We start from the raw sequence: 15,955 nt of genomic DNA on the forward strand, positions 1-15,955 counted from the left end.
TTGCTAATACACCAGCTTTACATTCATGGAAGGCAAAATGCAGCGAGGATGTGTGGGATGTGATTCAAACACTACGAACATCAATGTTAATCCTTCACTTTATACTAATAGATTGAGCCTACTACAGAACTGGGGGAAGCCAGGAGCAGAACACAGAAATCAGAAATCTGCTTCTCCTTCATTCTCAACTGGGCTGCTCCTTTGCACCATACATTTTAAAACTGTCCATCAGGTTGCCATCTTTCAAGGAGTCCTGCTTGTATGGACAAATGCTTACTGTACCTGGGCAGCTGCTTTGGTGTCTATTGGCAAGTCTGCACCAAAAGTGGGTGGGAAGGCTAGCTGGAAACTAGACAGAGAGCAATCCTTCTGGCCACATTACATTAGCCCTGACTTAAAGACCATGGTGTATACAGATCAAATTACATTATAAACCAGCGTATGCATTTCTCTCTTTGGTGCAGAAGTTTTTCATTTGTGTCTTGGTGTCTTTCAAAACAGATCTGCTATTTGCTTTTCTACAAGGTACATCGCTTGTCCAAGACATTTCAACATCCTAAGAATGTGATTGTATTTTCTCTTATTCTTCTTGACCTGAATTGGCCAGAGATTTGATATAGGAAAGCATTACTTTAACAGCAAAAACTAAAGAGTATATTCAAAAGTAAGATTTTGTGTTTTCATCATAAAACTTAAAATCTGAAGTTATCCAAGCATCCAATGAGACAAGCCAGATTCATAAAATTATTCAACTGCATAATTGTAGTATCAAGGACTCAAGTCCTAAGGTAACAGTGCTGGAAAGCTCAACTGTTGTTTTGAAGATGCAACAAAAGCAAGGTAAGCCCTGAACTGCCACATCAAGGCAGTAACTCAAGAGACACGTATCTTTCTGTACAGCCACAGGCACCTTGCCTACATCAGCAAAAAGAAAAAAAAAAGAAGAAAAACATATATTTTTTAAAGAATGTAAAGCTAGAAAAAGCTGGCACAGATGTAGTAAATTGCAGATTTCGCATATACTAGGTGTGGAAGAAGGAGGGTTCACTGGATAATGTGCATCAGAAATACACCCTGTCTTGTACAAATTTAACTTCTGAAGAGTGTTATGCAGCTGGTATTATTGATTATATTAAAAAAAGTTTATTTTACACCTGACCCTAAACATTATTAACGACTTGCTGGACTCCGTTATCACCATCTAAATTTAGATGCCCTGTCCCAGACAGATAAACTGCCCATCCGTTAAGCATCTTTCTACTTCAAGCCCGTAGGAAGGAACATAAAGACTTTTTAAACATATGTCATTATATCTCCCCAAATTAACTGAAAAATTTGTAACTAATCAAAGTCAGTTCTGAAATTAAATGTTCCTGTGGGCTCCTCTTTACAAATCTCCCATTGCTTCTCATACACAGAGGCTATTTTAATTTTCTTGATGACAGTAACAAAAATGTGTTGCATCGTTTCTTGGTGGAAACAATAAGAAGCTTTTTTTGCCACTTTTCATGTAAATCAACTTTAGCTTTCTGAAATGTAACCAAGTTAAATCATCATAGACAAACAAAATCAATGGGCAACCAGAAAACAAATCTGCTTTGACTTAGTTTTACAGTTATGATTCGCAAAGCCTGCTGTTTTAAAAGGTACAGCACTTTTTCTCTTTTTTGCTGTTGTGACAATACTGGTAACATTGGTAGAATTCAGATTCAGTCAAAGGATTTCCCATTATATGTTGGTAAATTTAACCTTACTGCACTACATCTAGATCTATCAAAGACCTCTAAATAATGACAGTCACGATCAAGGATTTATTATGCTAAGCTCTTTACAAGATGCTTTTTGATGCTGACATATAGAACAACAATATTGCATAAATAACAATCACTCTCCTTTTTTTTAAACATTGTTTCCCTTTAGAACTAGTTAGAAAATATTTCTTACTCCCTGATGACTGGCACTATATATTGTTTATTAGCATACCCCTAGCATTATTCCTGATATGTGACTTTGTTCAAAAACAAAGAAACATAAACTTAATGGCTGGTCTTTTCTCTTGTTAGCACAGCAAAGCAGAGTGCATGTCAACAATTGCTGGCAAAATTATGACTGATGTGCATAATGACAACACATCCAAAGGTTGGGGGTTTTTTGAAGTCTAATGCCAAAAAATAAAGTCATTTGACAACAACAAAAAATAGTAATTTACTAGCACTTACTAGCCTCTCCAGAATGATCTGACATATTTGTGGAATCACACAGAGGTTTTCTTTTTATCATGAAGTGAAGAATGTTTTTGTTACTGCTGCTTGATCAAGCACTAGGTCTTTTTTGTTTCCAAACATATTCTAAAGTGTTGACATCAACTTTTATTAGCTCAACATACACTCATCTCAAGGTGTCTAAACTTGTGTATGGTTAAGTTTTTATTTTCAAAGCAAACAAAGTAAATTCCGATTACACTTAGGTTTTCAAAATGATCAAACCCAGTCATTTTCAAACCAAGCTGAACAAACCCCACTACTTATTTCCATATGTTTCACATTCTAAGGAAGCCCTTTTTCACTGCAAGTTACATCTCAGTCTCACAAGCTTTGCCAGAACCATGGGACTCATAACTGCTCACAGTAGCTCCTGGGTCCTGATGTGCTTCATGGCAGGTCCCAGTTCCCTAACAGGGTGAAACTCAAGGGAAGGCTCAGCCCCTCCTCAAGCCATGTTCACTCAAAGGGGAAACTTGGCAGGGAAGACAGAAATGAGCCCTGGAGTATTGCAGCTTCACGTCCCTTGCCTCAATAGCTGGGGAAGAAGCCTTGCGGTACTTGTGCCAGTCACCCTTGCCTACAGAGGACTTGGAAGGAGCGAGTGGGCACCCAGGCCCTGCCTTGCTGCTCCAGCTCACAGCCCAGGGTCACAGAGTGATGAAGGGCAGACAGCTGAGGGCACCTACACCTTAATCTGCCACCACTGCATTTGCCAAAGGACATGTTGGCCTCCGGTTAGACATCAACATTCCATCATCCTCATTCTCCCTTCCAAACACAAAAACAAGCCGACGCTCATTTCTTGTTACAAAATAATTTCAAATCAGCAAGAGTGGGTCACAGAAGACCCTTTCCAGTACATTTCCATATGGACTCAGCCAGGACCAGTAATAGTAGCTGGAGAAGCTGTACTGCACTCTAAACTGTGCCTTATTGCAAAACTTCCAAAGATTTATTCCAGAGAAGAGTGACACTTATACTAACTTGATGGAATTACGAAGCTGGTTTAACATTTTCATTTCTTACATTACTGTTGCCTCATGTTTCACAAAAATTCTTCAATAAACAAGCCCACAGTCCTTCACTAAAGCCCCTCCTGACACAAATGCAAGTCCCAATTTCAGTGTAAATCTGAGGCCTCATTCATTCCCGAGGCCATTCAAAATTGTTGTACAAGAGTAACTGCTTGGACTAAATGTCTCACAAGAGCACCGGGCAATCTGGTTGCCTCTTGCGTTCCTGTTCACAAAACCGATTTAAAGCCTTCCAGCTTGCAAAGCTTCTCTGTGTCTTCCTTTAATGAGCCTTGGATTGGGTCTTCAATCCATGCAGAGCATATGCATGTGTCTTTCTAACCTTCTGAATAATTAATATCACCTAGACCTTTAATCATTATCCCGATCCTTACCTATCACTTCAAGGTTTTCAGAATTTCCTTTCTATAAAGGTACCCAAAGTGTCCATGTCATGTCAAATGAGGCTTTGCTGCTTTTATAAATGGCCCAAGAATATGATCTGTGTTCATAATTTTTTCTATACAAGCAAAACAACTAATAACCACTATACTAGAGGATTCAGTTCTACTCAGAAGAACTCCAGAAGTATGCAGATCCTTCTGTGTAGCCTTCTGTGCCCTGTGACTGTCTGAGGTATCCATACATTCTTCTTTTTCTATTCCCCAGCCTCATTATATTGCTTGAAAATGAACTGCATATGCTACGTATCTGCCCGTGCTCCACCTCCTTGTCAAAGTCATTCAGAATTTTACCATCTGCCTATTTTGTTCTGACATTTCCCTGGGTTTGTACTATCAAGGAATTTCATCGCCTTACTACTTATTCTTTCTTCCAGAGTACTGATATGCTGCATAAATTCAGTAAAATTGGTGTAAACAGTGATTCTTAAGGCTTTTCATTATTCACACTTGTCCAGCATAACCTGCTTCAATTCACAAGACTCCTATGCTTTCCAGACCCAAGTTAGTGTTTCTTTTCTAATCAAAAAAGTATATCTCCCTATGCCACACTTATTCACCTAACAGATTAATCTTTTGTGCTATAGCATTTCAAAAGCTTTGCTAAAATCCTGGTAAATCATGTTTATAGGCTTCTCTGTCAGCACTTGTGGCTACTCTCAAAATACTCTATTGAAAATTTTAAGCATGATCCTCCCTTTGTGAATCTTTGTCCTCTATCCTTCATCAAATCCAAACTTTCTAGGTGTTCTTCTATCATGTCTTTGATTAGCCTTTCTGTCATGTTCCTCACTGTTTAATCAAGCTCAAAAGCCAGTAATTTCATGTATAATCCTTACATCCCCTGTTAAATGTCTGTTTAGTAGCCTTTTCCCAGGCTGCTGATACCTCTTTTTAGAAGACTGTAACTTTATCTGTTTAGTGTTTCCTCTTATCTTCAGCTGCCTTCTCTGAGAGTTTGGGGATGGATGTTTTTCTGTGTTTGTAAGTCACTTCTTGTATACTATAGTCCATTCGATTACACCTAACCTATACTTTATTCTTCACCATGGGGAGGATGTGCCACAAGGTCCACAACAAAGCATTTTTTCAACAGTGCTGGTTTCCTAGATTACATATACCATTTCTGAATCTCCTGTATCCCACTTTTAACTGAATACTTGCTCCCTATATGAAATAACAAAAAATACGTTATAGCTTCTATGCACTGTGCCTACAGTTTCAGGTTTGCAGGAACACCCGGTTTATTTTATACTCCTTTCACACTTTTCCTGCATGACCAAAAATGGCTTTGATGTGTACCTGTTAACATTATTTACCCTCATCACACCAGTAAAGGGGACTTTCAAGGCTTTCCCCCACCTCAGTTTCAGCACAGACCGAAGGTATGGATCAATGACTCAGCTGAGACAATCCGCTGCTGCCAAAAGAGAGTGATGCCACACCTCCCACATCCTCAAATTCCCCTTTCCCAGACCAATCATTCACTCGCAGTTTCCCTCACATTAAATCCAGGGTGGAGCTATTTCAACCTGTTAAACCAACAGAAAGGTAACCTGACCAGAAAAAGTGAATAGCTTCCAACAAATCATATGCAAAACCAAGTTAAACCTTGCACACTAACTACAGTAACTTGCCAGCGCTAACTTCTAATGCTGCCAGCTGATTTATTACATCATTATTTTATTAAGCATTAGCAGTGTGCTTGGCCCTGCATGAGGCACAAGAGCAACCACGGTCTCCGCTTATTTGTCCATTTAGCCATTTTTCATCATAGCTCAGATTATTTTTGACAGCACCTTAATTGAGGATTTCTTTTCTGTCTTCCTGGATGCTTATTTTGTCAACCTTAAGCTCTTACAAAACTAAGCATATGTTAGCCAGTTTCACTGCATAGTTAGCTATTTATCTTGCTTATGGGGCACTGTCATTTTGCATTTCTTTTTTAACTAATTGCTAACTCTTCTCATTGCTCACACAACACCCTTTAATTAGTATTTCCTGATTGCTTTTAAAAGCACAATGATTTTATGAGGGTTTTTCTGTTCTTCTGCAGTTGTTTAGCAGGGTCTTACTGTAGCAGGGTCTGAGTGTACATGCCTAGAGAAAGAATACAATCGATCCCGTAAGGTAAGCAAAATGCAAATGAAGAAAACCGTTATTTTTTCTTATTTCTTCTATTATGGTTTCTCATTACTTTAATACACAAGAGGAGTCAGAAATACAAATGTTTGTTCTAGAAGTCCTTCCATCCCTGTTCTGCTTGAAGGTGGGGTCTGTCATTCTGTCTTTCAGCTTTATGTTCTGGATTCTGCATTCTGCATTTAATCATGTCTGGCTTCAATGTCTTAGTTACAAACATTCCCTGCCCCTGGCTTATGAAGTGCACCAGCTTGCAATGTCTCACCTCCACACACAGACAGAACCACACCTCACAACGTTTTAAAATTGCATCTCTTCCTTTTGAGTTCTCCAGTTCTTTGTCTAGGTCTTTGAAGTGAGGTACTTGTCAGAAAAACTGACTCTAAGACCTGGCAGCACATGGGTGTACATTTATTTTCTCTCAATTACTTCACATCAGGTTTACATAGGTTGTAAGTAGAAAGAGGTAGCAGTACTGTGAATTTGGTTTGGCTCTGGAAAACAAACTTCTGTCTATCCTGATCCTGTGTGAAGCTGAGCCTCTGAGGACTACAAGTGTATGGGCTGAGCAGTGCTCAGGAGTTCAGGGCTGGCGGTGTCAGCAACTGAACTTTCTTTCTGTCATCATCCCATCTCTTTTTTCCTCTTTACATTTCACTTAAAGGCTGCTAAACCTGAGGCCCTCTGAAGCCTGAGAGCTGCTAACCCATCAAGAGGTATCCCAGCATTCACCATCTCAGTATCAGAGCAGCTCAGTGGCTAAGGACATTAAGGAGAAACTGTGATCAAGACTGCACTGATAATTTTGCAGATGCCGTGGCACCAAAGCACTGGCAGTAGAGCGTGACTTGGCAGGTACAAGAATATCAGTGAAAAGCTGATATTCTGAGTAAGCTGATAAGACCTTTTTCTTTTTAAAGCTTTTTTCCTCTTCATTTTAAAAAAGGCATACTGAAGACACACTGTCATTCAAAAAAGTCACTACTTGCTTCACCAATGATCAGCAGCAAATATAACCCAATAAAATTAACAGTTTGCAAGTATGCGGAAGAGAATACTGTTTTGTCTCTTTTCTCTATCACAAATTTTGCAAAAGCTATCTGGATTTTAAGAGAAAGGGAAAATCAGAGGCTTTTTATATACCTTATTTTGTTTGAACCTTAAAACCGCTTATATCCCACACTGTGGAAAACTAATGCTGATTAACTTCACTTTCCAGAGTGTGACTCTGGACCCCCCCGCTGCCCTTAACTGTCCACTTTTAACCCAACCTTTACTCCTGCAGAATTCTGGGCTATTACTTACCAAGATAATTTAATCCTACAGAATAGAACTTGTGCTCAAAAATATGCACCATTAATATTAATGTACAAACAGAAATATAGTACTCATACATAATATATAAGAAATTAATTTTCATTGAAGTATCAGGAGAAGGATTAAACCCCTTAGATCCTTCTCATGCAATTAGCTCTACACTTCGGGAAGTGAATGGGACTACACAAATGAAGGTTTCACATGGTAACACTGTTAAGACTGAGGTTTTATAAAGGCTTGCTTGTACTACAGAATATAGGAGTTCTACCACCATACTGCTGTAATTATACTACTATCCTGTACAGATACTCTTAGGCCACATCAATGTTAACAAATATACTGGTAGCATCTGAGCTGGCACACAGCTGCTGACACTGCAAGGATGTTTGACTGCGTGCCCAGTTGAGAAAACTCCACTGGGGCAGTGCAGCTGCCCAAGGAAGTGGTGTACCAGCAAAACAAGCACTCTGCTGAGCCAGCCTTCAATGCTATCCACAATGATCTGTGTCTAGCTGGCTTTTCCTCTGAAGAGATGCTTGCTTTCCTCTAAGAGAATTAAGGGAACGTCCCAGAATTCCTTCTGTCCTATTTCATAATCTTTTACTTTCACACTACTTTTTAACATTCCAGCAGTTCATCTTGGGTACACCCTGTAATAAGCTCATTTCTTTTTGCATGGGGCTTCAGTCTGCCATTTGCCTACCAGAAAAAAAAAAAAGATTGCAGAATTTGTTTCAGAAGCAGAATGTCATACTTCTAGGTTTGCAAACTCAACCACCATCACACAAACCACCCACCAGCTGTGAAGCAGGGAACATAAGAAGACTGAGGAGCTATGGTTAAGACAGCTAGTTCAGGAAAATCATCAGGTGATGCAGACACTCCTTGACTATACCAACAAAAGAAGCACCAAGTAGCAGAACAAGAGCAATTGCAAGTTGACTGCTGTCAGTGATGGCTGCAAGGTTTTCATGTGCAGACATCCATTCTCCTAGAGACTGCCATTGAACCCATTCCAACCATCAGCAGAAACCAAAAAAAAAAAAAGACTGTTGTAGCAGCGAAAAAACAAGTACAAAAGGAAATTTGGAAGTTTGGAGTCTCAGATTGTTCTTTGTTGGTGAACCACCCTGTTTCCTATTGGAAACTGTAGAGAGGAAAAGGTGGCCTTCCAGATATGAAAAGCTATTAGGTGTGCCTTTTTGCACAGAACGTTGCATCTGGATAGTAGGTAAAAAACAGAGGAAGTCCATCCAACACAGGATACCAATACTGGGAGTATGATTGAAGGGAATAAATGCCTTCTTCTTTCCTACTACCCACCTTGTTTTTGAGTATATAAGCAGCAAGCAACTTTTAAATGGCCATATTTGTAACCGGCTGTATTTTTAAGTCACTATTCAGAGGCATTTCACAGGCATTACAAGTGATCAATGAATGCATGTGAGGGTTTTATCTTGAGGAATTCAAGCCTCTATTAAAAACTGCAGACAGGGACTTTTTTCTCAGATTTGCATGCTATTACTGGTAGGACTGTACTGAGATGCTCAATATCAGGAGAGGACCCATCCTTTGATTACCTGACTTATGAAGCCATAAACTAACAATAAAGGTTTAACCACCAAGGAAGAACAGGATAACATCAACATATATTTGGCAGAGGTGCCCAAAGGATGGCAGAAAACACAGAACCACAGAACGGCTTTGGCTGATTTCTGGGGGGACCTAGGGTATAGCCTCTCTGCTCCAGTAAGGCACCACATGCAGATGGCTTGTGAGTATCTGAAAGGATACACAACCTCTCTGGGTAACCCGTGCCACTGCTCAGTCACTCTCACAGTAAGTGTTCCATGATGTTCAGGGGGAACTCACAGAATCATAGAATGGTTTGGGTTGGAAAGGACCTCAAGACCATCTAGTTCCAACCCCTTGCCATAGGCAGGGACACCTCACACTAAACCAGAACACCCAAGGCACTGTCCAACCTGGCCTTGACCACCGCCAGGGACGGAGCATTCACAACTTCCCTGGTCAGCCCATTCCAGTGTCTTACCACCCTTACAGTGTGTCAGTCTGTGCCCACTGCCTCTTGTTCTGAAATGTCCCATTGCAAGGACAGATGTTAGCAGGAGACATATTTCTGCTATTGTATTCAGCAGAAAACACTGTAAAAAAAATCTACAGGTCATATTTTATACAATAATTTGTAATACAATGCAAGAAATTGAATAAATGTAAGACAACTTTGGTCAGAGAAAAAAGTACCTAGGGTTTTGAACAATCAGGCCTAAGATCTATTACCAGCCATCATAGAGCTATGGGAGGTCAAAGAAGAGGGCTCCTTAACAAGATGCTACCTATCAGGTAATTAATTTATGTTCATTTTGTACAACTTCATGAAACAAGCAGTACTGGGGCTACATAACCATTTAAATTAATGGTTAGCCCATTTCATCTCCCTGACGACAAAGTAACAAATTTGGGTGTTATGTTTGTTGTATGAGACAATACACACACTACATATAACAACTTTATTGAACAGTGGTAAAAAACACTTTTCAAAACATTTACAGTCACTTAAGAAGTTGGTCTGAGAGCACTACAAAGAACAGATCATGATTCCTTAAAGCTTCGTTTCTTGTGATTGATTGACTTCTGCATAAAAAACAGGTCTGAACTTCACTTAAAGCCATCTTCCTGGTTTGGATTTCTGAAAGGCCTTTTTCCTGTTTGGATTCTATCACCTGCTGAGTCACCTCTCTTTCTAAACATTGTAAAAACTTTACAGGCCTTGAGATTCCTCCTCATCTATGAAGTTGTTCTTGAAACTTGCCAAGACTAAGCCAAAAGTAAGATGGGGAAGAGAGAGAACTCTCTAGAGGTATGCAAACCAGCAGGCGAAAAGAAACATGCCATGATTTCCCATGTCTTGTTCCTAAAGAAAATCAGGCTAGAAAAACAAGGGAAACTTCTTGTTGTTTCTACCCAGTTCTGAGGTCAGAATACAAATACATACAAATACTATTCTGACTTTCCACTGGGGTTGTGCAGAAGAGAAATTGTGGCATGTTACCCTGGTCACTAGGCCAGCAGATACATGTACAGGGAAAGCCCAATGAGGACAGTGGGCTTCACAGCTGACCTGTCGGGAGTATGCATCTCAGATGTTTTGTTTCATAAAGCTCTGTTGAATCTACATTTGGCCTCTCTAGAAATGCTTAAGCTCTTCAACCACATTCCTGCGTCCCCCTCCAGTTCTTCTGCCTTTCTTCAAACAGGCATTCCCCCTCAGGGCATTGGTTCATGGAAATCTTGGTTTGGTGCTCTTGAAACCTTTGGACAACACATCACCCCTTCTTCTTCTTATGTAAAGTTTTCCACAGGTGCGAAGAGGGTGCCTCTCCAATTTTTCCATCTGAAGGCTCTGACAAATAACAGGATAGACAAATGGTATTAGATTTTAATGATCAGTTGACAGGACACTAAGAAAACTCGCTACAATTACCCCTCCTGCTTCTGTTCAGCAGCTCCCAATCAACACATGGGCTTCCTTTCACAGACTGAATTCATGGTGTGTGAGAAGGTGTGAAGTTTGCTGCTTAACTTGGTAGGATTTACAGGAACAGGCTAATAAACAGCACTGCCCTTGTTAAATTCAGAGAGGACTCTGTCTGATAGCCCACTATTGAAAATGTAAAGACAAAGAGAAATGCTTAAGGTTGTATCTTGTCAGCCACTTCATGGCAGTGGTACCACCAGAAATTAGAGCACAATGTTATGTGAAGGTGGCCTACTGTGGCAAGAAGAACAGGGTAGCCCTTCCTGAAGATATATATGGTCACATCTTAAATAATACTTCCCTGAAAGCAATGTGAAAACAATTCAAGAAGACAAAAATGGAATTCTTAGTGAGCTCATTCTGAAACTCCAGAAGCAGAAAATATGTTTGCCACAGATTAGTTCCACAAACTATTTCAAAGCCAGATCTTTGTGCCAGCAACAAACCTTCTTTACCTCTTTTTGTCTCCAGATCCAAAATCCAGCATGAAAATCACTTGTTCTGGGCCTGGATTCACTGACAGGAAACCCAAGACACTACTTCTTACAGCTACATTACAAGTTTATGTGCTTATTCATAAAAATCCTGTAGTCAGAATGATCAGCTTGGATTGCTGATGAGGAGGATTATTTTAATTTCTTTATGTATTTCAATTAAATGCATGAGTATTGATTTCAGTGCATTTTTTTTTTTCAGTTAAAAGCACAGTGATTTATAGTGCTAAAATGCTATTGCCTGCCCTGCCAAAAGCATGCATCTGGGAACATTTCTGGGTTGCTCACAGTCTTTTCTCTCTTCTTTCCATCTCTGACTGCCAGTGCATGCTGTCGAAACAAACCAGCTACATCAAAAGGCAGTTCCTGTTTTCTGTCTTTGTGAGTCTGGCAGTGTTTCAAGAAGGGGGGGAGGAATAGTGAGAGAATAAAGGTAGATTCAGGGCCCGTGAATAAAGATTAAAAAATCTAATGATAAAATAGTGCACCTACCTGAGCTCCATTCTTTCTCCCAGGGTGATACCATTTCTGGATTTATCTGAGGTCGGATAAGTTGAGTTTCAAGGAGTCACCAGCTCCACGCAGCATCTGAATCTTGTGACCCTTCCTCCACAAGCTCATTGTCAGCCTGCACTTTTCATGGCTCCTTCCAGAATGGTGCTGTGATGTACCCAAGTGTCCCCTGATGTGACATGCCCATCCTGGCATACAGCTCTGCACAACCACAACAGGACAGAAGAGCAGCCCCAGTTTCACGCTTACGCTGTTCTTCAGCTGGTGTGACAGTTGCTAGTTCTCTCCTTTGTCCAGCACTTTTGATACTCTGCTACAGTGAGTTTCTGCAAGTCTTTTGCAACACCTGAACAAGCATCTTTATTCCTGCAGTAATTTGGCAGCAGACTTGCACTGCTCCTTCTCTTCTCAGGACCAGAAAACCCAGAGTATTCTTGTATTATTAATAAAGCACTGTCGGCATTGCCACAGGTAATGCAGTATTCACATAAGCTTCACATTCATGGAACAAAGCGATACATAACTTAAGCTACTTACAGAAGCAATTGCGCTTGCTGAGCACCTACTCTGGATGTTACCAAAAGGACCCCAAAATGAGTGCAACTGCATTTACAAATAACATGTACAGTAGTGTAAGATAGGTTTTACCAGTAAACTGTTGGTGCAAGCTGAAGTCCATTCCCTCCTCCCCTGCTAGCTAAGCAATTCACAACATAACTACTATTGTACAGTTACGCTGGTATGATTCTGTATGCACAGAAGTGTTGAAGCTTAAGAAGTGAGGGCACACCTTCTGCTAAGTCATGAGTTCTCCCATTAAGTGCATGCCAGCATATTATGGAAGACCAAAAGAAGCAAGACCACACAGTGTTTCTTGAACACTGATTTTCATCTTCCAAGGTCTTACAAAAATTGTATCTCAATTAAACATGGCAACACACTTTTCAGGAACTATATATGTTATTTTTGGAATAAGGAAAATGAAGCAGAGATGTTCAAGTAGATTTGTCTGAGTCAAAGCAAATGAGTGACAGAAAAAGGACTGATGTCTAGTTCCCAATTCACTATCATATCAGACCTGCTCTCCACCTTCAAACATTAGTTATCACCAAGAAGATTTATTATCCTAGCCTAAGTGTGTGCTTGCCATGATTCAAGTTATCTATAACCTGAACTCGGCATCTCATTAGGCTTAAATAGTAAGCTGTAGATTTACCAATTTTAGAGCTCTTTCAATGGCTAGCTATACAATCTGCCTGTTTAAGTCTGTTTGATGGCTCAGGGTACTGAATTCAGCAGTATGATGGGCTTAATGTGTTCTGACCTGTTCCTTGAGTTGTGACTGATGAAAACTGCCCATGATTTCCTATCCCAACTGAAAGGTAACTTTCAGTGAAGACAATTCAGGTCAACATCTTTCACTTAGCAAGCAGGGTGAGCTCAGCTGATGACACTATACCATATTAAGGTAATTGCACTCTATCACATTATTGAGTACAGGCTAAAATGAGAAGTTTTCTAGTTCAATCAGGAGAATATTTGGCAAAGAAGCCAGAAATGATGTTTTTCAGTATTTTATCTTAAAAAGACATGTTCTAGTACTTTTGCCATAGTAATCTTTCACTGAGTAACAAAGGGTATTCAGTACTATTAATGGTCTGACAACTAGTATCCACATTTTTCTTGCCATAGGAATGAAATGTTCTTTATAGAAAGGTTGAAATCTAAACCACGTAACTCTCAATAATGCAAATGAAACCTTCACTCCTTAATTTTTTTGTGTGTTGAAGATCTCCCCAAAATAACATGTTTAAGTATGCATCTTCAATGTCCCATTCAGTTCTAGAAATGTCCTTCCAGTAGAGTAGCAAAGCCACTGACTAACAACAAATTTTAGCAATCCTATTTGTTTGTGTTATATGCTTATGCTTTCATTTCCCTCAGCCTGGACATCCAATCTATAGCATTAAACATTTGTGTATTACCACTTCCAGTTTTGATTCTCATTGCTATAATGCTTGCATCCCTACAATTTGAAACCAGTAATATCTGTTAGGAAAATAAATTATCTTTCAGGATTTTACAAACATGCATTTATGGTTTCCAGAAGTATTAATGCTCTATCAGGAACTTGACAGCTTTGTGCTTCCCATGAGAAAAGAATCTGAAAGTCTATGTTACTTCTGTGGAGACCAGAACCCCAGAACCATAGACACTGAAAAATCATTTTACAGGCTCTCAGTGTGGGGCAAAAGGTGATTTGAAAGCAGGCAAATGCTATTCACAAGTCTTGCTATAGTTTAAAAGGCTTTATCATCTTAAATGTATTTCTAAGAGAAAAATTGAAAGGAGTAAAAAGAGGAACATAATGCCAATCAGAAGAAGACACAAGAACTCTGATTATACCTTGATGCACAAGAAGATTCACTGATGACATTGAACGTCACTGACCTTACAGTATCACAAAGGACCCCCAAATCTCTTTTTGTCTAGTTTACAAGCAAGAGAAAGACAAGGTGGTAACATCTTATCATGGTAACTGTCTTAACACACGATTCTTACTGTGCTTGAGGTAGGAGGAATTGGCTTCCAACATCACTGGGAAGAGAGATTTCATGTAGTCACTCGGGGCAAGATGGTAGAGACAGAAACCAGGATGACTGAATCTATCAAAAACATGCAACTGGTAGTTCTGTGCTTCCCACTCAGCAGTAGGACTACAGAACCACTAGGTTCAAGCCATTGTCTGAACCACACCTAACTGGAGCTATTCCTGTTTCTTCTTCTTTTAACAGAAGGTTTTCTTTATAGCTGCGATTCTCAGTCCAACAACCTGCTCCTTCCATAAACTCCACACCATATCCCAGTCCCTCGGTGGCCCCCATCACCAGCCAGTGTGCAAAGTAATGAAAGCATAGGGCCCTTCCTTGGCAGATGCATTCTGCCTAGTACTTCACCCTTGCCTCCCAGCTCCTCTCCCTCTTTGTGGCACTCCAAGCCCTGTGCTACCTCAGTGGCCTTCTCTCAGCCATCCTTCAGCTATGTTGTTGTTAACTCCACAAATACTTATCTCTTGGCCCACATATCTTTATGTATATTCCTCCCTCTCTCCCTTCTTCCTGCCCTCTGGTTTGCACAACACTGTTGGGTGACATGCTGAGAGGTTTCCTACCCAACAGATGGGCTCACAAACAGAGAGTGAGGAAGGTGATGGAAGAGCAACAGCTCCCTAGCCACAGGGTATCCATACCCTTGCACAACAACGGGTTGCGCCATGTTTGTACCATTACAGGCTAAAAGCTTTCTTGAAACAAAAGCTTACAATTTATTTGTGCTGTGTTTGTAAGCTTCCTGAACTATAAGGGGTCATTATGCAAGATACCATACATAAAATATAAACTCTAAGTCATTCTATGGATAACATCTCTGAAGACAAACCAGATTCCCTTCCCTCAATATATGACCCCCCTACCTTCCCATATATGGGTGTTATTACTTGATCTCTGGTGACTGAGGAATCAGATGAGATCTTTCAAGAGTTTGATATTTGCTTTCTAGGTTATGCTGTGTGAACGGGATTGCAATCATCAGGCACTAGGTGCTTCAGTGACATCAAAATGTTGTTCATCAGGAATGGAAAGAAAAACACAACGAGGAATTGCATCCAAAGGACTGATTTCCCAATTTACCTTAGGCTAGCATTGCACTTCTACTTAATCAAATAAGTTATAAGAGGGGGAAATGAATGTCTACAACACAATTTACAAAAAACCACCTCAATTTGTTGCTCACAAATATTTTTTAAAATCTACCCAGTTTGCCAGCATTTTGGCTCACTTTATTCTCTCCGTCATTAATTCTCTCTGCCGGAAGCACAACTCCTAGCTGGGGATTCCAACACATAAGGGAGCTAGGGTAAGATTCCAGATCTTGGTTGTGCTGGCATGAAGATAGTTCTCCTCAGTGATATAGAAGACAATATCCTAGGGAGACTGGAATTAGTCCTACTCCACACAATTCAATCCAAGATGTAAGGCATATCAAGAAGAAAGTAATTACTAGCTAATGGCTACGGATGGAAATGTAACATGGTTCAGCCTAAACATTGCATGACAAGTGACAAGACAGCTTGAAAAAAAGGGATATTTTTCCAGAAGGATGGAAGGTGTCAAGAGCAAAGAAAAAAGGGTTA

General features: G+C 40.0%; 1 protein-coding gene and 1 long non-coding RNA gene across 13 annotated transcripts in view; both read right to left on the reverse strand.

Annotated features, from left to right (window-relative positions):
* The window catches only part of ZNF521 (zinc finger protein 521), a 236,040-nt gene that overhangs the window by 119,857 nt on the left and 100,228 nt on the right, over positions 1–15,955 (reverse strand). The window lies entirely within an intron of this gene.
* Positions 9,715–15,891, reverse strand: LOC136008623 (uncharacterized). Its single transcript, XR_010610166.1, has 2 exons — positions 11,743–15,891; positions 9,715–10,621 (listed from the first exon to the last, which is right to left on the reverse strand). It is a non-coding gene; the product is annotated as an uncharacterized LOC136008623 (long non-coding RNA).

This window comes from Lathamus discolor, chromosome 2 (assembly GCF_037157495.1).
Source record: "Lathamus discolor isolate bLatDis1 chromosome 2, bLatDis1.hap1, whole genome shotgun sequence".
Classification (NCBI taxonomy): Eukaryota; Metazoa; Chordata; class Aves; order Psittaciformes; family Psittacidae; genus Lathamus; species Lathamus discolor.